Here is a 26,939-nt window from a genome sequence, read left to right on the forward strand (position 1 = left end):
TGACTATAAAATACATGTTGTGTCTCCTTTTAAAAGAACAATGATAGCCTTAATTCTTAGTCTCTACAAAGCAGACCTTCCTTGTAGCATTTTTATTTCATGTAGTGAAAGGCTTGGAAGTTCTAAGTTATGATCAGATCCTGCCATCACACAGCAGCAGCACAAAACTCACTGGCATCTGATGGAAGTTTCACGTTTGGAACAAGACAATGCACAGAGCATAAGGCGCTTCCTATAAAAAGCACACATCATCTTCCTCCCTGACAGCGTTCAGGGCTACACTAAAGGTTATGTTTGCTGCTGCTCTGTGTTGTCCTTAACCACTGACATTTTAAAAAGTCTAAATGCACTGTGTCTTGGGACTCCTTTGTAAGGGGGGCTTTATAAGTGTAAATGGTTGTTGGTACAACCTCTATTTGACTTCTGACTCTCACCTCCAGTTCCAAGTGGAACAAATTTTGCTGCTTTTGCAGAGCCCTCGGCAGTCCTCACAATTCCTTGGGGAGTCCATATTCCATCTGGCAAAACCATCATTGTAATTTGTCAAAGGAAGAATTGTGCCCACAAAAGCACGTGTTCTAAAGAGACGGAGAGTATTGTCTGCCTGCCTTCGCTAGCGTAAGCACATTCAAAAGCCTTCAGTAAATGAACAATCAGCTGGACACAGATAATGGTTTGGGGTAAATATGAGCGTATGCTGTTAAAGCGTAGGAGGATCCATCAGAATGGAAAATGGATGGGGCTTTTGCTATGCAAGAGGCATGTTCCATGAAGTAACAGTGCAGATGCTAGAGGACTGTCTTAACGCTTGGGATGGAAATCTACGCTGATAAAGAAAGAGCCAAGGAACATGATCTGCATCATTAATGTGAACCTTTTCTTTGTATTAATCACCTAAAAAGAACAGCCATACAGCCACTCAGCATGTGGAAGCAAACCCTGCTCTGCACATTTTCATGCAGTTGACAGAATCCAGCAAGACGACCTCTTTCCAAAGAGAGAGTTTATTTATCACTTTTATCAGTCAAGTATTTTCAGCGAATCCTCAGCAGATAATATCTGAGGAAGTTCCAGGTAGCAATTCTCTGCCTCTAACATCACTGCCAACTTTGGTGACGGTGGAGCCCAGATGTTAGTCCTATCACTTACAGGAACTCTGGGCCTTGGCCAAGCTATGTGTCCTTTCTGAGTCCACAGCCCCCCAACTGTGAAATATTCTCTTCCTCATAGAAATGCAACATGTCAACAGTTAGCACAAAACACTAAAGCACTGAGTATGCTTTCAAGAAATGTTAGTGATTGTTAGATTTATTGACACCCCTTGAAAGAACTGGAGATCATTTGTAGTAAGAAACAAATATGCAACAAAAACAAAAGACTACAAAGGCTTATAAGACAGAAGAGGAAATAAGTATACCAAAAACATAGTAAAAAGGACGTTTCTGACAGCCACGGGCAAAGCCAAGTGGGATAAATAATTCGGGACTCCTGTATCTTATGATGGGACAGGAGCAATGTCTCAGCCACAGGGCTGCTCCAACATCCCCAACACGCCTTCCCTTTTGGCTGTTGCCCTTCCCATTCCAGCAATATGGCAGCTTCATAGTGTTGTGCCATACATAGTTCTCTAGATATCAAAAGATAAGTATGAAGCACCAAGACCAAGAGGGTATTAGCACCAAAATGTCAGTTCTTTTTTCTTAGAAAGTTTGAAAAGAAAACAATTCACTTTTGCATAACTAAAAAGATGTCAATCCTTTCTGTTGCATATTGAGCCTACCAAAAAAAGGAATCAGGAAAACTACCAGAAAATTTCAATATCATTTTTATAGAGGGGCTGACATTCTAACTACAGAGAATTCTCAGCCTTTTTTAATACAGCTTCTCAAAAGTCAAGCTTTAGCAACGACAGCTTTCATGCAATAATAGCTGATTCTGGCTTGTTCTGAACTTTTAGCCATTGAATGAAGACCTACATCTCCTGAGCTGAAGACGATGTAACTCTCCTCCAAGATGACAAACAGGTCTATTATATTTGCGTAGAAAAGTCTTCTCTCCATATGTTCCTGATAATTGGGAGGGTTTACAGATACCTGATAGATTCTAGAAATAACCTTACTTGCCAAAATTCTGCTCAATGATTACATTTATATTATACATACTTCTATCCACAGTGAATAGAATTTTCTTTCATTGAATGTTCATTTATATAATTCCATACCAAGATGATAGATTAATTAAATGGTCATGAAAGATAAGAGATCAAAGTTTATTTCAGAAGATCAGTCACGTTGGAGCATGCTCAGGAAGCATAAGATAAATCACAACACATGATTAAGTTCCAAATCTAGAAATAATGTATTTCTTATCTCCTTCCCTATTTTATTAGTCTACTTGAGCTGCCATAACAGAATGTCACAGAGTAAGTGAGTTACACAACAGAAACTTATTTTCTTACAATTCTGGAGCCTGGGAAATCTAAGATGGAGGTGCCAGCCAATTTGGTTCCTACTGAAAGTCCTCTTTCTGGCTAGTAGACAGCTGTGTCCTCCTTAGGTGGGATTGAGGAAGAGGGAGGTGGGATGGAGGGAGATGGTGGGGGAGGAAAGAGAGAAAGAGAGAGAAGAGAAAGAGCTTGTGAGTGCAGGTGCTCCTTCCAGGGTCTCCTCAGAAGCCTCCTAACCCTACTGGACCAGGGTCGCACCCTTGACCTCATTTAATCTTAATTACCTCCTTACTGTCTCCAAATACAGTCACGTTGATGGTTAAAGCTTCAACATACAAGAATCTGGGAGGACATAATTCTGTCCACAGCACTCTCTAACCCAAAATAGAAAACTACTCCACTGGGTTTCATCCCCTTTCATGTAGTCCAGCTAAAACTATGAGCTGACCCAGTCAGTCAGTCAGTCACAGGAAGAAAAATCAGAGGATCCAGAGCTAGGAGTCTCTCACTTGATGTTAAAAAGTGCCAGCCAGTCAATATTAGATGGTACCCCAAATGAAAAGTGTGTGGCTTAGGGTGTCCATTGGAGAAATCCAGGGACCTTGGGAAATACACATTGTCACTCAAATTACAATGGAGAATGGAATTCCAAGGCTCCTCAAAGAGGCACTGGGGTAGGGGTGGGGGGAATAGGGCAGGGAATGGTGCAAGCTAACAGATAAGATAGAAAGTGATCTGAAAGGATTCCAAAGACCAGGCAATGTTGGGTAAAACTGGGTAAAACTGCACACCTTTTTCTATGTGAGATCAGCTTAAGGGCACCAGATGCAAGCAGGCAGCACCAACCATCCGTAAAACACCTTCAGTAAATAAGAAGATCATATGCATTTAAAGCAGAAGAAACTTCCCCACCTCTCCGTTTGGGTGGACAGTATATTTATGGCGTCACACACGTCGTCCTTCACATAGCTGGCACAAAACAGTTCCACACTGCATTAAATGTAAATAAAACCCTCCAATGACAACAGTCGAAAGGAATAACAAAGCATGTTTATTTTGGCAAAATAAAATTTCCACAGCATCAACTACATTCTGACAAGATGGCATTTAACTTTCAACAAATTAGAAGAATTCCAAGAGAGGGACTCATTTCTAAGAAAAATAAAAATCAAAAAGAAGCATTACCCATCCTTTCAATTCCCCCTTTGTCATCTTAATGGTTTAATAAATGCCTGTTTATAGATGTAATTAAATCCCTTTCCAGAATTTTGGAGAGTGCCTTTCTTTCTTACTCATTTTTTTTCCCTCAAGTTTTCTGTATTCTTTTTAATGTTGCTCTCTTTTATACAAATATCAGTGGAAGACTTTTATACTAAGACTCTGCCTAAAATTTGTCAGTGCCATCTCTGAAAGTTGAAACCGTCACCTTTGGTGATTAATCAAATTTTCCCTAAATGGGATTAATTCAGGTGTATGTAAGATAAAATGGTCAGGATGCGTGTCCCCCTTCCTGCCTGTCCTGGGGTCTTTTTTTATTTTTTTTTTTCCCTTGCTGAATTGGAAATGAAGCTGAGCTATAATCTTGTGTGGCAGATACTGGATCCTTCCTTTGATAAACATCTAAAATGCTAATGAATGTGGGCTGCAGCTCTGAAAGAGCAAGCCAACGATTTGACAAGAATCTGGAGGGTAAAAAAACGAAGAAGAACTTTCTGACTTAAAAGAACTCTTTTTGTTCACATTCGGTATTGTTTCCTGGAGTAAAAATTTTGTTCCTCGGAAAAACAGTCAAAAAAAAGAAAAAAATTCTGCTACATCAAAATGCGGAAGCATGAAAAACTGATGAGCTTTCAGATTGTCCTCTTTTGCATGCAAATCATATCAGAAGTTCTCATTAGCATAAATGCATGAGCAACTCTAAATGCTTTTAATTTCCAATCTCAGCCAGCAGAGGAGTAATTTGTCACTGTCAGGGTGAAAATCTAAAAAGAAAAAAAGGAGAGAGAGAAGGACTCCATGCTAAATTGGAATCATATAAATTTTTGATTTGCTAATTGACTGATGCTACAGTTCAATCAGCTGCCTTGAAGGTGTAAATAATTCAATGTACAGTCAGAAATAAAAGCATAATGTGCCTCTACTGAAGGTATATTAGTATTCAGTGCAGCAGGGCATATACCTGACCATGTCTTTTTCACAGATACCCCTTTAGACAAATTATAAGTCTTTTGAAAGCAACTACACTCTTACAAGCCAATAAAAACACCTCTCATATACCGCAGGCTTTGCAAGGAAGGACATTAGAACCAAGGAAACAGAACTCAGCCATCTTTTTACCTGTGCGTCCCAGCAGGTTACAACCAGGGTGTCATGAACTGCTCTCCCTGGGTAGCTCACTAATGCCACCAGAAAGAAAAGAGAGAAGTTAGGAGATAAAAATCTTATCTCTGCTCCTGCTCGCTTTCAATCTGTCCTTTCCTTTAATCAACTGCTTTAAATGTCATATGCAAAATGTATTTATTGCAAAAATATCTCATTAGTGCTGGCATGATAGGGATATTTGAAAAGCTACTCCCCGTGGTTTATTTTTATCATGTAGTTCTATAATATTAATATCCTTACCTTCAAATGTTTTCATTTGCACCAGCCAAAAGTTAGTGCATAAATATTTTAGGAAATATTGCTGAATTCAAAATCAAATGGAATAAACACGACTAAAGCGCCAATTTATTGGAACTATATTTTATCTACTAATCTGTATTTTCTTTAGTAATAATCTGAAAACAGAAAGATTGAATAGATATGCTATCACCATGCTCTGGCACGTGTATTATAAAAAAAAGCAAACCTGATACTAAAATGGAAATGCCAGTGCCCTGTGAGAACTGCAAGTAGAAATTAACTTTAGACTAATCACCCCGATGAGAAGTTACAGAGGGTGCATGTGTAACATTCAAGGAACTCATTTGAACTACCTTTCAATTTTAGGATACAAACTCTAGCCTTAATTAATGCATGCACTCAAAGATCTATAACAAATACCACAAGCTATAAGAAATTTGACCTGTACATACTGACAAGTATGCCTGGAAGATATAAAACTAAGTTCAACAAACTAATTCAGCAATTAATGTCTAGCACACACACACAAAAAGCTCATCTTCTCCAACCCCATTTATTGCCAAGTCTCATTCTAGACTCTGACCCAATACCTTGGTTCTAAAAGCTTGTTCTGGAGTTCCTGTTGTGGCTCAGTAGGTTAAGAATCTGACTAGGATCCATAAGGATGTGGGTTCAATCTTTGGCCTCACTCATTGGGTTATGGATCCAGCATTGCTGTGAGTTGTAGATGTGGCACAGATCTGGGGCTGCTGTGGCTGTGGTGTAAGCCAGCAGCTGCAGATCCTATTTAACCCCCTAGCCTGGGAACTTCCATATGCCATGGATGCAGCCCTAAAAAAAAGGGATTAAAAAAAAAAAAAAAAAGCTTGTTTTTCAACAATCCTTTCAACAATTCTAGATTTCCTTGGAAGTTCTAGAAAGAGCAACTTAATTACATAATGTGACTACAATAAATCTTATGTCATATATGTTTGTTAGGAACTGTTTAGTTTTTAATACCCTTTCACATATTGCTCTTTCCTGATCCCTTGGCATTGACTCTGGGAGGGCTAAGAATAAGAAGAACCAAAGTGGACCATTCTTAGCTTTTGGACATTAAGGGTCAAGTCTCAAGAATCTGAGCATCAAAATCTTTAGTCCTTTATATCACAAAATTTACGCTAGAAACAATGAACTTTAATAAATACATGATCAATTAAAGGCAAGTGGTTTTTTGTGGTTTGTTTTTTTTTTTTTTTCCTATCCCCAGGCCAGAGCTTAGAAAGGAAGAGATAATGAGAAACAAAGCAAAATGACAGAATCTGAAGATGCAAATGGACAAAGCTTGGACCATATATAAAAACAGAATTTTGACCCACAGCCTGCAGCCACCTGCCCAGGGAACCAACTCCTTCCTTATCTACAATAAATCACCCAGGAAGCCAGTCTGCTCTAAGTCAGACTTGCAGGAAGCCATGGAACCATCTTTAGCAATAAGCCAAGAAGCCAAACAAAAGCCTCTGTAACTGTTGGCCCCAAATGGCTGGGACTTGATTAATGACTGACAGCTTCCCTGATTTTTGCCTCCACTCCCAACTTAGGACCAACTACAGAAAGCCAAATGCATGCCTCTAACTGAGCACATGGATCCCCTGCTTCTAGCTTCCTCGCACCCATAGGCTCCATCAGGGAACATCCATAGCCTCACCCGCACCCTCAGCCTCCATCAGGGCACGCCCGCAGCCTCCGCACCCCTCTGCCTGTCACTGAGTCTGCCACAACTCAAGTGACCAGTCGCTGACTCCCTTGCCATAGCAAGCTCTGAATTAATAGCTTTCGCTTTTCTCATCTAGGTCGTCTTTATTTATTTCCACAAAAGGAAGCCAGAGGGCCCAGGGGAGGGGCACTGGCTGCTTGGAAGGGGTGCGGTTGAACCTCTAGGTCAAGTTGTGGAACCCAAGAGCACATGCAAACCAAAGAACTTCAGCCTCCTTTCCTAATGGCTCCCAGAGGTGAGACACTTTTCAGAGCCGGCCCAGGATGCAGGGAGAACAGGGTAACAGGTTGACATTTTCGAGCGCATTCTGCCTTCCAATGTCAGAGGCCTGAAAGGACTAATTTCCATCCCGCCCTTGGGTGAGCTTAGCCCCCAGCTCCTCCTCTCTCTTCCACAAGATAAAACCCAAGCCTAGCCCACAGCTAGTCCAAAAAAGCGACTTCCCCCCCCCGACCCAGGACCCTTTTCCAGCACCTAGTCCCCAAACTAGCTGAACTTCCACTGACCTCTTTTTGCTAAAGCTCTATAAAAATTCCACCCTTTTCCCCCAAGGCAGAAAGTTCCTTCAGCACCTCCTTTGACTTTGACGTGGCATTTTGAATGAAGACTCACTCTTCACAGCACTCTCCTGGATTTTCTTCCACACTGGTCTAAAGGCTTTTCATGTGGTATTTAATCTAATTTTCACCACGACTCTCAAGGTGGTGCTCTTCCTATCCCAATTTTACAGGAGGAGAAACTCTGGCATGAAAAATTTACTTGGTGGTAATTTCTAGGACGCATGGTATATGCAGAAAAATATGCTGAATATGTTAATATGATGCTGGGGGTTTCCTAACCTCATCACTGTTGACATTTTGGATGGAGAATCTTTTGTGTAAGGGGCCAAGAACTAGAAAGAAGGAGAGGATTAGCATTTCATTTTCCCCTCCTTTTAAAGTTGTATTATGATTTCACTTTTTAAAACAAGTGTTTCTTAGTGTTCCAACTGGCAAAGCATCAAGGAAGGAGAATTCCAAGAGAAAAGAAAGATCACCTTTGTTTTCTCAGCAGCTACTCTGCATTACTGGTTTATACTGAGCTCATGATTAATTAAACTTTACAAGCCTTCTTTTACATAAATCGTTTTGTCTCCCCTAACCTGTACTCATAAAATTGATTTTTCAAACAAAATTCAGAGCCTTATATTTAATCTGTGATAAATTTCACACTTGGCGTTTTGGTCTTTCGTTGCAAGCTGGCAGTTCTTTAATTTTGACTCATTCAACTAACAATCTATCTCTCCAGATCATTTCTCATCTGTAATTTTGGTCACTGTATTTCAATGCTAAAATAATGCTGCTGAGACAGAACCAAGGAGTCCTGCATGACTTTTACTAGAGAACTGATAAGATGTTGATAAACATTATTTTAAATTGCTACCTAATCGTTCTACCTATGGGGCCCCAGTGCCCCGAGACTGGTAACCAGTGGGGCTGTGGACACCCTGCATGGCCATACACATGGCCATGCCACTCAAAGATGGCTGCTCTCTTGCTCTTTGTACATCCCTTGCTCCACCGAGGGCATGCTCCCACCTACACCCTACACACATCTAAATTTTCTGCACAGTTGTCCCAGGCCCCAGCTAGTGATTGTTCTTATCGAAGGAGAGGTGAGGGGCTTCCCTCTCTGCTGGTTTCCCTGGCAACCAATAAGCCAACCTGACATCAATCCCCCTATGACTGGCAACCTCCCCTTTCCCTCTGAGAGTGGAGGAGACACTGTGGGGTGTCGCTCCAGGACCATGCTTCAGACATCGAAGTGCCCCCATCCGCTAAACTACTGATGTCTCTGTTGCTGACTCGAGGCTTTTTCCTTGGTCTTGAATCCAGGCAAGTACAGGCCCTGCAGACTGGCAGGGTGCAGCCCAACCATAGGCGGTGGGCCTGATCACCCAGCTCACAATCCTCCATGCATATCCCCAGATCTATAAATTCCAGGAGGTGCTTCTATCCAGAGAGAAAAAATACTTCTGATTCTAGAACTATCTCACCTAGAACCAAACATGGGAAGGAGAGGAGAGGCATCACTGGGAACAAATCCACCTGTGAAACAGTCTTTCTTTTACTTGATACAAAGAGCATTAAATGTATGTCATACAGTTAAGATCTGGAACAGGGGGAACAGTTCTTCTTCCGGGTGACCTTTTTTTGCTTTTTTTGGCCAAGCCAGCAGCATGCAGAAGTTCCCAGGCCAGGGGTTGAACCTACGCCACAGCGTTGACAATGCTGGGTCCTTAACCCACTAAACCACCAGGGAACTGCTGTGCGACCCTATCTTTGAAATTCAGGTTTTTAATCATCTCCAGTCTTCCAGAACCACTTCCAGTCACCGTGTTTCCTCAGAACTTTCCGGCAGTGGTTGTACGGTCAGGCAGACTCTCCCAGGAGCCAGTAATGTAACTTTTGGCCCATGAGCATGCATTGCTCTCTCAGCGGCATCCTCTCCATCCATACCCTTCCCTCTTCCTTCCAACTTGGGAGGCACTCTGAGAAGACTGTGACCGAACATCCTCCCTTCTTCGCATCAGAGCCAGCCCCCACCGAACCTAACACGGCACGTGGAATACCAGATGGACAAAGCACGCCAGGGAATTTCATTTGCTTCTTTCCACTAAAGCAGGAAGCCCGTGAATCGAGGAACTAAGAATGACCGTTCCTCCCTTGCTCAGCCCAGCGTATGAGCGTGTTCGTTAACATCTGATGAATGAATGAACGAATAGATGAAACTGAATTTTAATCCATTTAAAACAGGTGCTTTTTGACTTCTGTAATTTCTCAGGCTTTGATTTCTTTCAAAATATTTGTTCTAAAATATCTCCCCCATTGGAACATGATTTTCGTTGGTGGAACAGGCTTAGCAGGATTGAAGCTGAGGAGCTGGGCTTTCCCTCTGTCATCTGTCAGCATTATACCATCTGCTCCAGGCAGAGGGCCTCTCTGTTTCCCTTCCTGCTCCAAACGTGGCTTTAAAGAGCCTTTTTGTTGTCTTTGGCATTTTTTGCAAGCCTCAGCTCATTCCCGGGCATCACCTCCAGAAATCACTTCTATAAATGTGCACCGTTCAACATGATTCAGAATCTACTTCCACCACATCTTATGCGTGTCCTTTTCCGACACGAGCTCCTCAGGAAGCTCCCACGGCGTCACACAGTCGTCTGAAGTTCAGACAATTCCCCTTTCCTTTTCCGTAGGATTCTTTGTAATTATATTCTTAGAATGTTATTTCTAGAAAACCTGAGCTTTAATTACTTACATATGGTCTCTGGCCAAGATACTGTAACGAAGCAGGACCCTGGGAGGCCTTCCCAAAGTGGACCCCACCCATGACCTCCACCTGGCTTTTTATCTATAGAAAAACTCTAGTCAAAGAACCAATTTAATCAGAGAAGTGAGAAAACACAGAAAAAAAATGATAATAGGAATAATAATTCAGCCATTTAACAAAGACAAGGAACTTTAGTTCTTCAAAGACTATGGATAATATTCTGGGAGTTCCCGCTGTGGCTCAGCGGTAATGAACCTGACTAGAATCCATAAGGATGGGGGTTTAATCCCTGGCTTCACTCAGTAGGTTAAGGATCTGATGTTGCCATGAGCTGTGATGTAGGTCGAAGACATGGCTCGGATCTGGCATTGCTCTGGCTGTGGTGTAGATCAGAGGCTGCAGCTCCAATTTGACCCCTAGCCTGGGAACTTCCATATGCCATGGGTGTGGCCTTAAAAAAAAAAAAAAAAAAAAAAGACAAAAAAATATATTCTGGGCCGTGTGCTTGGAGCTGTTTTGCAGGTGCCGAAACCTCCACCAGGTGGAAGAAGTCAGCTATAGGCTGCTTACAAGCACGGAGACCCCAGACTGGTTAGAACCAGTTGATGATGCTGACACCCAATTACCTCACCACCCACCTGCCAACCAGGAAACTGTCCATGAGCTGATCACGCCCTGCTCTTCAAATACTATAAGACTTCTCACTAGCCCCTCCAAGGTGGGGACACAGTCCTTGAGGCACTAGGCTGCTGTGTTCCCTCTTTGCCTGGTAATTAAAGCTACTTTTTCTCTTTCCTCCAACTCTGTCTCCACCTTCCTCTTAGGCATCAGTGTACAGAGGCAGCTGATATTTTGGTAACAACATGAATACCCATATTTTTAATCAATATTTAAAATGCCTTTACCCCAAATCTATGACCAACATGGTTGTTCTTGGCCATGAACAACTTTTTCTCTCCAAGTTTGTATCTTTTTTAGCTACCTAGACAGTTTTTTTTTTCCTGTTTGCCCAATTTAGGAATTATCTGTAACGTCAAGAAGACATGAGTTCTAATCCTACTCTGACCACTTAATTACCTGAGTGATTTCTCCCTCTGAGTGCTTCCGTTTCTCTGTCTGGGAAACGGAGATGACAACTGTATCTATTCAAGTGCTAGCTTCTCTCATACAATTAGTTTCCCCTACCTCAGAGTCATTTGATCACAGAGGTTCGCAACCTGGGCAGTTTTGGGCCCCATGGGGCATTTGGCAACATGGAGACATTTTTGATTTTCACAGCTGGGGGGAGTTGCTACTGACATCTAGTGGAGAGAGGCCAGGAGAGCTGCTGAACCTCCCACCACAGAGAACCATCCAATCCAAAATGTCAACAGCGGCAAGGCTAAGAACCTCCAAGACCCAAACTCTGTGAAGACAAGAGCCATGTGGGTCGTAATTGCTCCGGGGTCCCTGGCACCCACACCGGCCATGGGTGTGCAGTAAGTGTGGAAGGGATTATAGTGCAAAACAAAGGTCTGCAGACCGCCTGAGACCACACCTCAGGATGAGTGTTACCAACAGTTAAATAAAGTCTACACCGAAGCACGCACTCATCAAGCACCCTTCAGTGCCCTGGGAAGAGAAAGGTCTGCCCAAGAGACAAGAGAAGAAAAGCAAGTAGTTAACTTCAGGTTTGCCTAGTGGGGCACGTTTAACCACGGCTCTCAGGCTGGTAGGGGTGAAGGGTGGAGGAAGCCCTGGTGTGCAGTGTCTTCCAAATTCTGTAATACAGACACTTTCACCACGGATGTTTCCAAGTTACCAGTGTGATGTCACTAAGCTGAGATTTGGGGAAAGTTGCCCACAATCAGCTCATATAAGCAAGTTCAAGCCTGTTCCAATATACCACTGTTTTTATCCTGAGCTTTCCTTCTGGCCTCTGTCGCGCTGTAGCCTCCCCTTTACACTGTGATTTCCATCTCGCCTTCAGATGCCTTCATCACTCCCCCAGGTCCTCTTTAAGTCTAATATGAAAGGATCCAGAATACCTATGCCTCACCTATGAGTTTCTTATGGGCACACAAATTCCACAGCGCTTTTCCAGCCTGGGTTGAAAGAAAACGATTGCACTTGATCTGGGTCCTGATGGCAAATTCCAAAAAAAGAAACACCTTTAAAGCATCACTTAAAGTCATGTTAAACCTATAAAAATTATTAAAAGCACAGTTGTAATAATGGATTACAAAACAAACAAGTACCCTTAGAGAACCAACATGGTACATAAAACCTTTCCACTTACTTTCTGGGGTGACTGGTTCAAGCTCCCACAACGAGAGCCTGTGAATTTTTTTGGGGGGAGGGCGGGGGAGGGAAGAATGCAGAAATACGAAGTTCATGTCTTGATGAATCACACATATAGACATCCCCTTGCCCTCCACACACACTACACCTAATCAAATAAAACCCTGATTATCCAACATCATGAGAGATTAAATAATTTTTGTTAAAAATAAAGATTAATCAGAGAATTATTCTATTCAAGTATCTCTAAATGTCTAAAAGCTTCTAAATTTTAGAGCTTAAAAAATATCAGGATCTATTGAGTTTATTTGTTCCCTAGATTTCATGCATGTATGCAGGCATTTCCCTTGTAAATGAACATATACATTCATTAATAGAATTAAACTTCCCAGTAAACACAATTTAACTTAAAGGACATGGACGTGGTGGCTTTAGAACCTGTGAACTTAGTGGCCTGCTAAGAAACCTCTTCTCTTCGCTGTTGTGGGGTAAGAAGTGGCCACAGGAGAGATTTCTGTGAGAGCTGGAAGTCAGGAGATGAGCAGCAGCCTCTACCTTCCAAAGGTTGATACAGGATACTGACTGCAAGGCTGTACCACATCACAAGGTCGAGGATCTTCTGGCTGCATCATTGGGGCCATTCCAGCTCCCTGAACTGCTGCAGCATCTCTTCCTTTAGCTTCCCTAGCCTGGGGCCAGGCTCCTGTGCTGTTCTCTGGTGCACCTTTGCGGTAGAGGTCGGAAGCTGAGACAGGTTCAGGTTGTCCTCACGCAATAGTGCCCTGTTCCCTATGATGCACAGGACTGTGACTTCATAGGTGTTCTCTCTCCTTAACAGATAGCAATACATACCTGGTGGTGCCTACCCATAACCCTTCACTCCGTGCCAGCACTAACCTGACACGGCTCTTTTCTACTCCACCGTTCTATGCTATGTTCACCAGACCGATTTTGCTGGCGACACAAGTGTGCTTGGCTCACCCCTGGGTGAGAAGAAGTTAACACTGCAGAAGTCACCCCCAAATGAAGAGAGATGGGAACTGGTGGAAAGATTTTCCAGCTTCCTCATCCCAGCACAGGAGAATTCTGAAGTGTGTTCCACAGTGGTGATGAGGGCCCCACTGTACAGAAGACCGCACTGCCCAGTCGTGATGTGCCCCTGAGGTCACATTTCATTGGTCTTCATGGCATCCCTGCCCATTTCTCCACTAAAGAACAGTCTTTTTGCATCACCTTCCAAACTATTTACTCCCAAAAGCTTTCTTTCAGGAGCTGCGTTTGATGAAAGGCAAACGAATACAACCTCTAAAAGTCTTTGTACTCTACTTGAAAAAAGGGCATTCCTTTGTGAAATGCAAAAATGTAATAGCGGTCTTCTAGTACCTCAAGGTCGTCATTGTATTATAGCTCCTTGTAGAAAATTTTAAGACTAGGTTCCCAACATTTTCCAAAGAAGAGCTAATTTTATTTTTCCCAAAGCTCACAGTCTATGAGTTCCCCTCTAACGGTGACTCTGGAGTTACAGGCAGGGAAGGTATAGGTATGTCACCTGCTTCCAGGCTGGGGATCACATTACAACCATGACTGTGTGCCAGGACCTGACAAGGCAGTGAAAGTCACCTGCTATATCATAACCAAATGTGTGCAAAAGCTAAGTAGACAAAATCAGCCTAAATACCTTCTTTCCCCATACACACCCTAGACAGTGTTTTTATAAATATATCTACTTGCTTTTCTCACCCTTTTTTCTCTTTAAAAAAAAAAAAAAAAGTCACCATGAGTCACAGAAATTGATGTTAGGTTTCCAGGTAACTGAGTTCTTATCGTTCTAATTATAGAACAAAAATCAGAATTACTTTAACTGGTTCTTTCCAACATAAACTAGTACCAGGAAAACGCCCATCATGTAGAAGTCCACGAGGGAGGGCTAGTTTTGAGAGGAATATTTAGCAAAAGTAAAGATACGTACTGGAACTATTCTCTCATTTATTCTCCATTCCCTTTCTGGTTTCTCTTCTTGAGCCAGCGACAATTCTAGCAATGTTATTAGGCCAATCAAGGGTGACTGAAAGGGAATTGGCCATACTGGCAGACAGTGATCCACAAAAAGTGTGTGTGACAGGGCTGCTGGCCCAGTACCACAGAAGCATCTGTTTTAGGGGTCACATAACATCCAGGCCCAAACAAAACAGATGCTATAGAGAGGCACACTCCAACTTACACATGAAAGATTAAAGTCATCCTTCAATTACCAACCACGCATGCCAGACCATTTCTTTGTAAGTAGAAGGGAGGTACTTCTTGTATTTACTTCTTGTATTCACATTCCACCAGAAAATTTACACTGGGAAGCAGACACTGATATTAAGAAATGTCAATATACTTATTTACTTTTTTTTTTTTAAGTGATTGTAAAGTTTGGTCCTGTTTCCCAAGAGTTTCTAACACTCCTTAAGCAAATTTCCCTCCGGGTGAATAATTCAGCAGAAAACTTCAGAAAAGGTCAGTTTTCATCATTGGAGGAACATGTGCCAAATTAGTCGTCCATGCCAATTAGAATAAGTAAACATGGGTTAAAAGTAATGGCCAAGGTGGAACTTCCCACACGTGGTGCAGAGGGTTAAGGATCCGGCGTTGCTGCAGTTGTCGCACAGGCTACAACTGTGACACAGGTTGATCTCTGGTGGCCAAATAAAATAAATGAAAATAATGGCCAAGAGGCATCCAAATGTATTTAGGTTAAATGAACTGATTTTTTTTTTCCCTTTGGAGAGCTAAAACAGCTATTTCACACCCCTCTGACTGCTTTTTAACAATGGTTATTGCATCCTTTCCGTTCATGAAGTACAACTATACTTTCTAACTACAAACTATTATTCCTAACCATTAATAGGAATAATATAAACGTTATGATGAGTCTGAGTTTAAGTGCATCACTGGGAAGTCACTTGAATGCAGAAGTAGAGGGCTTTGTATAGTAAGAGAAAGTCACCTTTACTGTATTGGATTGTGTCATATTAGGAATATTCAGATTCTGTTTTGCAAAAGACTTAGAGCCTGTTATAATCATGCACATCCAAACGTTTTTGTTTTTTTTTTTAATTTGGAGAGTTAAATTTGTTTGCAAAACCAAAAAAAAATGTTTTAATACAATTAGAACACACCATATGTAGAAGAATTATTTGAGGAATACCCCTCTGTAATTGCCCCAGTTTTAATTTATAGTATCTATTTATTATTTCCACTGTTTTGTTTTCTGATGAAACTTTTATGCTCTACAGAAATTCAGTGCAATGAGGCAGGTCTACTATGATTTTTAATTTATGCTCTTTTTAATTTATGCTCAGCTATTGTTTTAGATGATTCCTAGTGTTTCTTTAATACTATGGCTCATTCTTGCAAAAATGTATGCAAATTTTTTATTTTATGAAAAATGGCTGGCAAAATCATGTATTATGCTGGTCTTGCAAAAAAAAAAATCATTAGCTCTTGCCAAAAGCAAAGCAGTTGATCTCTTGCTATGCTATTGTATATGATCACTAATTTTCTATCAAGCATTGTCCTGTGATAAACAAAACAGCCCTTCAATGATGCCAAAAGGCAGAGGATTCTTTGATAACTCAGCAAGACTACTTCTAACTACTTCCCAAAAGGGTCTTTTCAAGGAAACCACGTCTATGGTGTCTTCACAAATGCCAGGGATATAAGCATTCCTCAGGCAGATTTAATTGTACCACTAATTAAATGATCCTCTCATTCACTAATTAATTATAGAAAGGGACCTTGAGAGATCAAAAGAGTCAGCACCTATATCCTCTGTAGGGACCATATATAATAAACTATTCTAGATACACGGAAAACTATCTTACTTTTCAAATCTTAGCAAGGAAGTTTTGTTTATAAGGTCTCTTCATGATCTAGTCCAGGGATGAACACACATAGCATGAGACAATCCTTCCAGTACAGCATTTAGTTTCCATTTTCAGAGTGGCTTCAGACGCACCTAGAGCCCATCCTCTGGGTCGGCCAGTCCTGCTCGCTTTTCTTTAGAGACTATTCCCCCCCCGCCCCAGGCTAAATATGCCCACTGCCTCTAATGTATAAGCAGCACCTGCTTTTTCTACTTTTTCAGTTGTTAATGGTTATTCTGATTATCTTAAAGTTTTCTACATTTTCCATTATTTGGGAACCTGTACTTGGAAACTGTAAAAATTTGACCAATGCAGAATGAAGTGATACCTGCTGACAAAACCCATCCTAGGCTAAATTATGCGGCAAAAGAAATTTGCTTCATTGGCTTATTCCGCCTGCCATGAATATCAGGGGAGGGCAGCTCTGCACATCAATTTCATTTCAGAAGAAAAGAAGACAGAGAAAATAGGAAAGGAAAAAAGTTTACATTTAAAATAACCAAACAGGAGATCTTGTTCTGGCTCAGCAGATTACCAACCTGACTAGTATCTGTGAGGATGTGGGTTTGATCCCTGGTCTCACTCAGTGGATTAAAGATCTGGCCTTGCCACAAGCTGCAGTGTAGATTGCAGATGTGGCTCAGATCTGGCATTGTTGTGGTTGTGGCATAGGCTGGCATTTGCAGCTGCAATTCGACCCCTAGCCTGAGAACTTCCATATGCCACATGTACGGCCCTAAAAAAAAGCAAAGAGAACAAAAAAACAACAACAAAAAAAATAAAATGGCCAAACAGGAGTTCCTGCTGTAGCACAATGGGTTAAGAACCTGACTGCAGCAGCTCAGGGCATTGAGGAGGCATGGGTTCAATCCCAAGCCTGGTGTAGTGGGTTAAAGTATCCACCTTTGCACAGCTTCTGCCTAGATCACAACTATGGCTCAGATTCAATCCCTGGCCTTGGACCATCCATATGCTGCGAGTGCGGCCATAAAAATAATAAAATGGCCAAACATTTCCCAGACTGTATGAATGTCTCAAATTTACATATTCAAGAAGGTCTGAAAATCCCCCCAAAAGGATCTTTCAAAGAAAATTTGAGATAAAGCCAACAGACTATGTCACCAGCAGACTTCACTACAAGAAATGCTTAATACATTTCTTTAGGGTAAAAAGAAATGTTTCCAGTGAGTTCCGTTGTGGCTCTGTGGGTTAAGGATCCAGCATTGCCACTACTGTGGTGTGGGTTCAATCCCTGACCCAGGAACTTCCACATGCCACGAGCGTGTCAAAAAAACCCAAAAAATGAAAAACGGAAGTGTTTTAGAGAGAAATTTGGATCTTCAGGAAAAAATGAAAAGCATTGGAAATGCTAAATATCTGATTTCTCTATTTCCATAAAATACCTATGACTATTTAAAATAAAAATTAAAACATTGTTCTGTGAGGTTTTCAATATTTACATTTGTAGCATTTTACCACATATATATTGCCAATTTATAAGTATTAAAGAGATCTACATGGTTGCAAATTTCCTAATTTTACATTAAATGATAGAATATTAACTCTAAGTAATCTGAGAAAGATTAAAGATATATATTGTTGTCTCTAAAACAACCATTTAAAAAACTGCAGGAAGATACAGATAGAATGACAATGAGGTATAACGATACATAAATTAAAATAGAAAAACGTTTTTTCAAATTGAAAAAGGAGTTTCCATTGTGGCTTAGTGGGTTAAGGGCCCCACATTGTCTCTGTGAGGATTCAGGTTCAACCCCTGGGTTAAGGATCTGGCATTGCCATAAATTGCAGCGTAGGACACAGATGCAGCTTGGATTTGGTGTTGCCATGGCTGTGGCATAGGCCTCAGCTATGGCTCTAATTTGACCCCTAGCCTGGGGACTTCCTTATGCAGCAGGTACAGCCCTAAAAAGAAAAAATTAATTACTTAATTAAAGTATTAAAAATATTCTAATAATCTAAAATAAATTAGTAAAGGAGGAACATAAAAACAATACAAGCAAAGGAAACAAAAATTAAATAAATGATATAATCCAAGTATATAGATAATTATATTAAATGTTAATGATACAAACACCCGATTACAAGTCAGAGATTGTCACAGGGGATTTAAACGCAAAATGACCATAAAATGCTGCCTGTAAGATGCATTTTAAATATGAAATCACAATTCAGAAAGAGAGAACTCAATTACTAATATCAGAAATAAAAAAGGTGTTGGAGAGTTCCTGTTGTGGCTCAGTGGTTAACGAATCTGACTAGGAACCATGAGGTTGTGGGTTCAATCCCTGGCCTTGCTCAGTGGGTTAAGGATCCAGCATTGCTGTAAGCTGTGGTGTAGGTTGCAGATGCGGCTCGGATCCTGAGTGGCTGCAGCTGTGGTGTAGGCTGGCGGCTACACCTCTGATTCGACCCCTAGCCTGGGAACCTCCATATGCCATGGGAGCGGCCCTAGAAAAGGCAAAAAGACAAAAGAAAAAAAGAAAAAAAAGAAAAGAAAAAGAAATAGAAATAAAAAAGGTGTTATCAATTCAAACCCTACAAATACTAAAAGGAGAATTTTTTTAATGTCAATAAATTTGACAATGTAGGTAAAATGGACAGATACCTTGAAAAATATGATTATAAAAATGACGAAAAACAAAACAGAAAAGTTGAATATCCCTATACCAATTAAAGAAATTGAAATTGTTATTAAAAAAAAAACTTGTCTCAATAACAACTACATGGTTTTATTGGTGAACCTGTGAAACATTGAGGAAAAAAATAATATCTACTTTATACATTTTAAAAAACAAAAGGAAGAAATTCTGACAAACTCAATTTCTAGGGCATAAACTCCAAATTTTACAGAACACAGACATAAAAATATTCTATAAAATATTACCAAATAGAATCTAACAATATATTTAAAAATATAATACATTATTACCAAGTAGGCTTTAATCACAGGAATTAAAGGCTGGTTAAACACTTTAAAAATAGAGAGAGAGTTCCTGTTGTGGCTCAGCAGGTTAAGAACCCAACTAGTATCCATGAGGATGCTGGTTCAATCCCTGGCCTCGCTCAGGATCCAGCGTTTCTGCAAGCTGTGGCATAGGTCCTACATTCCCGTGGCTATGCGTAGGCTAGCAGCTGCAGCTTGGATTCAACCCCTAGCCCAGGAACTTGCAAACGCCTCAGGTGCTGCCCTAAAAAAAAAAAAAAAAAAAAAAAAAAAAAAAAAAAAAAACAAGAGAAAAGAAAAGGAAATTATGTAATTTACTCTATTAAAATAACAAAGGGGACACTTCGTATAATTCCAGTAAATGCAGAAAAAGCAGCTAACAGAATTCAACACAAATTTTTTTTTTTTTTTTTTTGCTTTTTTGGGGCCACACTCGTGGCATGTGGAAGTTCCCAGGCTAGGGGTCAAATTGAAGATCCAGCTGCTGGCCTAAGCCACAGCAACAGCAACAGCAACAGCTCGATCCAAGCCTTCTCTGCAACCTATACTACAGCTCAAGGCAACACCGGATCCCTGACCCACTAACTAGTCCAGTGATCAAATCTGCAACCTCATGGATTCTAGTCAGATTCGTTTCTGCTGCGCCAAGAAGGGAACTCCCAACAATTAAAATTTTAGCAAACTAGGAATAGAAGATATTCATCAATCTGACTTTTAAAAACCATACATAGCTGATATCATAATCAATGGCAAAAATACCGAACATTTCCCCCTAAAAATTATTAAGGCAAGAATGATCTTATTCACCACTTCTTTTCAACATGATAACTGAAGTCTTAGCCAACGCAGCAAGGCAAAAAACCAAAGTACAAGGCATAACAATCAGAAAAGGAGAAGTAATACTGTTTCCACTGGCAAAAATTCCAATGAATCTACAAAACACTTTTATTTTTAGACCTAAGTGGAGAAATATAACATGTTCATGGATTAGAAAACTCAATATCACTGAGATGTTATTTATAACTAAACTCATCAATGAATACAATTTTTTTTAAGAGAGTATTTATTTATTTTAGGGCCACACTCACAGCATATGGGGGTTCCCAGGCTAGGGGTTGAATCGGAGCTACAGCCATGCAGGATCCGAGCCACGTCTGCAACCTTATACCACAGCTCATGGCAATGCACGGGATCCTTAACCCCCTGAACAAGGTCAGGGATCAACCCACAACCTCATGGTTCCTAGTCGGATTCGTTTCTGTTGTGCCCTGACAGGAACTCCTGAAAGCTTTTGATCTTTGAATAGATGATACTATCAAGCAAACAGACAAGCCGCAGTCTTGGACAGACTATTTAGAAACATGTAGAACGAAGGTCCTGTATTTAGAACACTATATAAATGTAAAGAACACTTACATTCAATAATAAATTAAAACAACCCTGTTTTTCAAAGTGAGAAAAAGATTTGAAAAACACATGTCTCTGGGGGCCTATATAGGAAGCGCTAAGAAACACACGAAAAGATATTTAGCATTACTAGTTATTAGGGAAATATAAATTCAAATCAAAATATGATATCACCTAAAACTAAAAGGCTGATAACGCAAAGTGAAGTAAGTATAGGAACTGGAACTCATACAGTTAAAATATGTGTAGTTTATTGCATGTCAATCACCCTCACCAGAGTTGGAGAGCACCTGTAATCCACCTTGTCCTGAAGGAAAAGGAATCCAGTAGAAACAAGATAACAAACATATATATTAAAGAGTCTGATAAAATAACCAAAACAAATAATCAGCAAAGGGAAATAATCTAATTTTGCTCAGCTATGCAAAGAAAATAAAGCCACACGGCTAAAACGTTCACATTGGTGGTTTACTATCTTGGCTCAGCATTTACTCAGAAGGTCCATTCAGTTTATAATTCCAACAGGAACACTGCAATCATGACTCATTCTGCAATTAGAATCCTCAATGTTAAGCGTAGCAAAGCTAGAAAACTTGGCATCATTTTCCTGAAGGAAAAAAAAAATCCCTGACAAAAACAGCACTTCTATTTAGTGTCCAGATGTTAACTTTATTAAACTGAAAACATTCTCCTCCCTCTTCACATTTTGTGGGCAGTATTTAGGCTAATAAATGACCTATTTTATCCTTACAAGCAGACAATTAAATGTATTAAAAACCTGTAATAAAATAAAATTTTCAATGGTGAATTCCAGTTCTCTCTGGGTTTTTAAAAAGAATTTAAAAGTATTTCCTTTTGCTTCACAGATACACAGAAATGTTTGTATAAACAAAATACATTTATACAAATATTATAACTCGTATTAATAAGATAATGGGTCTCCTGAGAAAACAATGGCCAAGGATCATGCAACTTGAAATTTATTTTCATTTGTATTCTTCTGGAAAAGGCAGAAAAAAAATTTTCTCATTTCCATATCAGTTAAGATTCAGTATCCACTGGTCAGACAAACAAATTACCTTATATTGATATGCTAATTAAGTCCTCACAGCATATTACTCACACCTAGCATGATATATAAATCTTGCTAATGAAGAGAACAGAAAAAATCTTAAAGATTGAGAATAAAGTAACAAAAATATTATGACAGTGAGCATGACAGAGACTCTGTCATTGCGGGCCTGAGGCTGTGAGCTGCTTTCCCCTCTACTGTCATCTAATACAAGCCACCATGGACCTCCCAGGTAGGGCTCAGATGTTTTAATCTGACTCTGTAACTCGAATAAACACTCCATTAAGAAATGGAGTCCAAGCAACAGTTGCATCCCGGGCAGTAAGAGGTGATGCAAGCCTGAGGAGGTGACACAGAGGTGACACAGAGGTGGAGAGGACAAAGAGGAAAGGCCCTTACATCCTCCAAACCTGAAAACCTGTGGAGGTAAAGAGAAGGAAAGAAAAAACAACTGGTCCTATGAACTGAACCTACACCCCAGCCCTAAACAGCCTGACCCTAAAGCAAGATGAACCCTACAAGTCCAGCTTTAAGATTCAGACCCAAGACTAAGGCAACGTACAGGAAGTGGATTTTTCCAAAGTGACGCCTGGGATTTCTTTAGCAGAACAATAATTTTTTATTCCACAGTTAGAATTTTAAGGCATGCAGCAGAGACAGTTATTTATCCTCCAACATCTATTTGATTTGCTTCTTTTTTCTGTTATCATAGGTTCCCGGGTTTTTAGCTAGGAGCCTCCCTTTAGGTGTGGCCATCTGACAACGTTCTGGCCAATGGGGACACATGTGAAGGGGGTGTGTTACTACAGGAAGGTCGTCTTAAAAGAGAGGAGTGTGTCCTTCTCCCCTCCTTTCCTCTTTCCTGTGGACGGGCACGGCTATGCGCTAGTGGGACACAGAGCAGCGGTTTTGCACAGGACACACCATGTGCCCTTGGAAGTGGCTACACACAGCAGAAAAGGAGAGAAGGGGAACCTTGGTGCCTGAGGCTTTCACAGAGCAGAGCCACTGAGGCAGACCTCCAGCAGCCTTCACAGCAAAAGAGAAATCAAAGAAAACTTAAATTAGATAGGAGCTTATTGGGGAGATCACTCTTATTTGCAGCCAAACCTAATTCTAAATAACAAAAAACCTAGAATCATAATTCCTTGTATGGAATGACTGGTAGGAATGAGTTTCAGAAAAAAGCACAGTCAGTATTTTTACTCCTTTGGGTGGTGGAGGACAGGAGAAGAAAAGCTTGGGATACTCTAGTAAAAATTGGAAATGACAAGGATAGAAAAGGAAGAGTATAAAAGGAAAGTTAAAACTTCTAAAGACAAGTTTCTGGGCTGTTAGGTTAAGACGAAGAGTGACTATGAACCTCGGTCCTTCTCTGGGCCCCTTCCTCTCTCCTGAAGCTGCTTTAAGTATCGCTTTTCTTATGAGACTGCATTCAGTTTATTATTCATGAGACTGCATTCATTCAAAGTAGTATGAATGATACCCAGAGGGATCCATGGCTGTGGGCTCTTATAAATACTCGTAAGTACGTTTGTATCTGTTATGGAGGTGATGTGGTGCAGGAGTTCAAAACAGATTCTGCAGTCAGGCTTTGACCATGGACCTGCCATGCACATCTGTGTGATCTTGGGCAAGTTGCTTAAACTCTCTGGTCCTTGGTTTCATTGTTATAAATAAGGTTAATAATAGTACCATTATTTACAACTAAAGAAGACAAATAAGCTGCTAACACATACAGCACTTTGAAGGGCCTGGCACAAAGTGCTTTAAAATATCTCAACATTATTTATGAAAATGATATTGAATTACCAATACTTTTCTGAGCTCCAAGGGAAAAGTTAAACTCATAGGATCCTATGTTTATGTCCTTGATGAGCTGTACCTTGCCTCCCTTCTCTACCACTCCATTCCCACCTCAGCTGTGTAGATAAAGAGGACCCAGCAAAAACACAGGGCCCTGGGACTGGTGAGGCCAGAGCAGAGGAAGAACAAGGGCTCTGAATGTCTGTGGAAGATTGTCCTTCAAAGCCGCCAGCATCTGCATTCCCAAGAAATAACTTTTCACTGTCTATGCATTGAGATTTGGAGGCCTATTTATTACACCACCTGACACTACCCACCCTAACTGTATAGTTTGCTAAAGTACCACGAACTGAGTGGCTGAACAACAAGTCTATTCTCTTACTGTTCTGGAGGCTAGAAGTCCAAGATCAAGGTGCCGGCAGGAACATGCTCACTTTGAAGAACCCAGGAAAGGGTCTGTTTCAGGTGTGTCTCCCAGCTTCTGGAAGTTCCTTGGCTTGTGGCAGCAGAATTCTGCCACCTTAAAAAAATATGCACAACCTAACAGTTGACAGTTAGGTTTTATTGGGGGCAAAATGAGGACTGTAGCCCAGGAGGCAGCATTTCAGACAGCTCTGAAAACCTGCTCCAAAGTCAGTATATAACGTGATTTTGGTGAAGGAGGAGGTACCTTGCAACCACGCACACATTTTGCAGAAGGTCGCTGCTAGTCTCATGAAGGTTACTGCTAGTCACGAGGAGCAAAGATCACCATAAAGGATTTGAGTGCTTTTCTAGATATGAGGAGATGCAAGAATTGGGCTCATAAAATCTTTTCCTGAAAATATCTATCTGAAGACCTGTTCTTCCAGTTTCCCCAGAGCACAGAGTGCCTCAACTCTTGATCTCCACCCTGAGCTCCTTTCAGGGGGTGTTGAGGGTTGGCAGCTGCAGTGGCTCGTGATGCAATCCATGTAGAGGCAGATGGAGAGTGCCAGTCTCCAGTTCAAACTCCAGTCTTCACATGACCTCCTGGCTTCACAACACTGTATGAAGATTGTGTGTCTGGATCCAAAGTTTCCCCTTGTAGAAGGGCACCAACCATATTGGATGAAGGCCCACCCTCATGACCTCATTTTAATGCAATAACCTCTGTAAAGACCCTGTCTCCAGATAAGGTCCCATTCAGAGTACTGGGGGTTAGGCCTCCAACCTTACTTTTCTGGGGAACACAATTCCCCCACCCCAGCACTAATACAAATAGTTAACTTTGCATTCTCACTTGCACCTCATTCTTCAAATCATCAGAAAGTGAGATACCAGAAGTGAAACCTAATGTATTCTTCTCTGATTATTGTTAAAATAGAGAAAATCCTATTATCTTAAATTAGGTGCTTTCCTATCAAAGTCACTATTCAGCTACCCTTTATTCTGCATAAAATATAATATGTACTCCTAGTTTTCTCTTCACTATCCACATATACACAATCCTCTAAGGCTTGTGGTGTGATATGGACCTGGCATTTACTGGTCATTCCAATCTCAAAGAATTTGTGAATAAGGCTCTGAGGTAGTTCAGGAAATATTTTTAAAACAATAATTGGGATTGCCTTTTATATCTGTTACAGAAAAAGTCAGACAACTAGCAGCTTCTGTTAAAAAGAATAACAAAGGAATACTGTTCTAATAAAATCACTCTATGTCATAAGAATAAGAACAAATATTCGAATGGGTAAGAGATGACCAGCATAATTGCTCCAAATCAAGAAGGTCACAATTCTATGTGGCACTGGAAAACTCTTGCATCCATGCCATGTGTCACATCCCACACACACTGTAAGGAGGAAAAGGAAGTGTCTGGAGCATAGGCACAAGCGTTTCTTCACTTAGTCTCTGTTGCTCCCAATAATTTTACAGCCAACTTTTTTCTCCAGGAGATGCCTTTTTTGCAATCTATTCACAATCACATGGTATTTTGTTGTTTAAATGTGCATATTTGAAACATTTAATACTCCCTAAAAAGCTTTATTTTGTCTTTATCTTAACATATAACAAAAGTCAGAGGAGCTCATATAACTATCTTATCTAACAGCACTCCCAAAGAAGAGGCTAACACACAAGCAGTCCCTGTAATTCACTTCAGAAAAGACCCAGTGAAGAAAATTTGGGCCTTAGGCAGTCTATTGCATGGATCCATTGCATTTTAAGTCGAATAACTTTTTCAGAAGCACAATAAAGAGAATGGCATGCCATTTTTACTTGAATAAAATCTATTTTTACAAAACTTGGAATTACCAAACTACTTCAAAGGCCATTCACTGAATACCCCAAGGATGGTTTTACATTAAAATGTTGAGAAAGAAGTGAATTGATGGTTCAGAAAGAAAGGCAAAAAGAATTTTATTTACAATGAGAAACATGGTGAAGAAAGAAAAGGAAAAAACAACCATCTTACTTATTTCTAAAGGAAGTCAGAGACCCCAGAGTAACACACAGATTAGAACTTGCTGAATGTAGATCTTGAGGACATACAGGCACAAGTTCCAAAACTCTCTTCTTGTTCCGTAAATTTCTTGAGAGTAAGTTAACCATTAATACAGTTAGGTGACGACTAATTAATGTCTTTCCTGATCAAAGAACTGGGTTGGTTGACATGATGGTCACTCTGAACTGAGCTGGAAGATTGGAAAGAATGCTGTGCTGGAGGAACATCAGCAGCATTAGGGAAGAGGGTGGACCACACGGATGCGAGGAAGGAAGTACAGGAAGTGGCGAGAGTTGTGAGGAATCTCCCTTTCTGAGCCCAGTGACTCATTTTGCCATCCTTATGGGAGACATTCATGGGGAAAAAAAAGTTACTTTGAGAATGAAGAACACATGATAACCCTGTGTCTACCCATGCAAACAAAAACATGGGGTTAAAGACAGTATCAACTGAAATTGTCCCAAGGTCATCAATTCTGCCCAAGAGGGGAAACCATTTTACAAACTAAACTGATATAGGTTGATTTGTTACGACTAAGGCAGCTGAAATAAAAGTGAGACGTGTTCAGATATTCTCCATCACGTTCCATACAATACAGGTTAGGACCGGAAAAGCAAAATTCTTAACACATGAAACTGATTTTTAGTGATAAGAACTATCTTTAGTTTCTCTTGACATAATGCCTTTTTCCTGTCTGCTCACTCTCATGTTCATCTTTTCTAGTCTAAAAATATCTTCCCCCTTCAAAGAGATTCCCTTGGTTTTCACACGGTCTTTCACTTTCTGCTTGTTACCATCATTTTCAAGTGAAATGGTCACACTTGCTGTTTTCATTTGCACCTCACCTCCTTCTTAATCCTTTGCAATCAAATCTTGACCACCACTCTGCTCTCAGGTG

The sequence above is a fragment of the Sus scrofa genome, chromosome 1 (assembly GCF_000003025.6).
Source record: "Sus scrofa isolate TJ Tabasco breed Duroc chromosome 1, Sscrofa11.1, whole genome shotgun sequence".
Taxonomy (NCBI): domain Eukaryota; kingdom Metazoa; phylum Chordata; class Mammalia; order Artiodactyla; family Suidae; genus Sus; species Sus scrofa.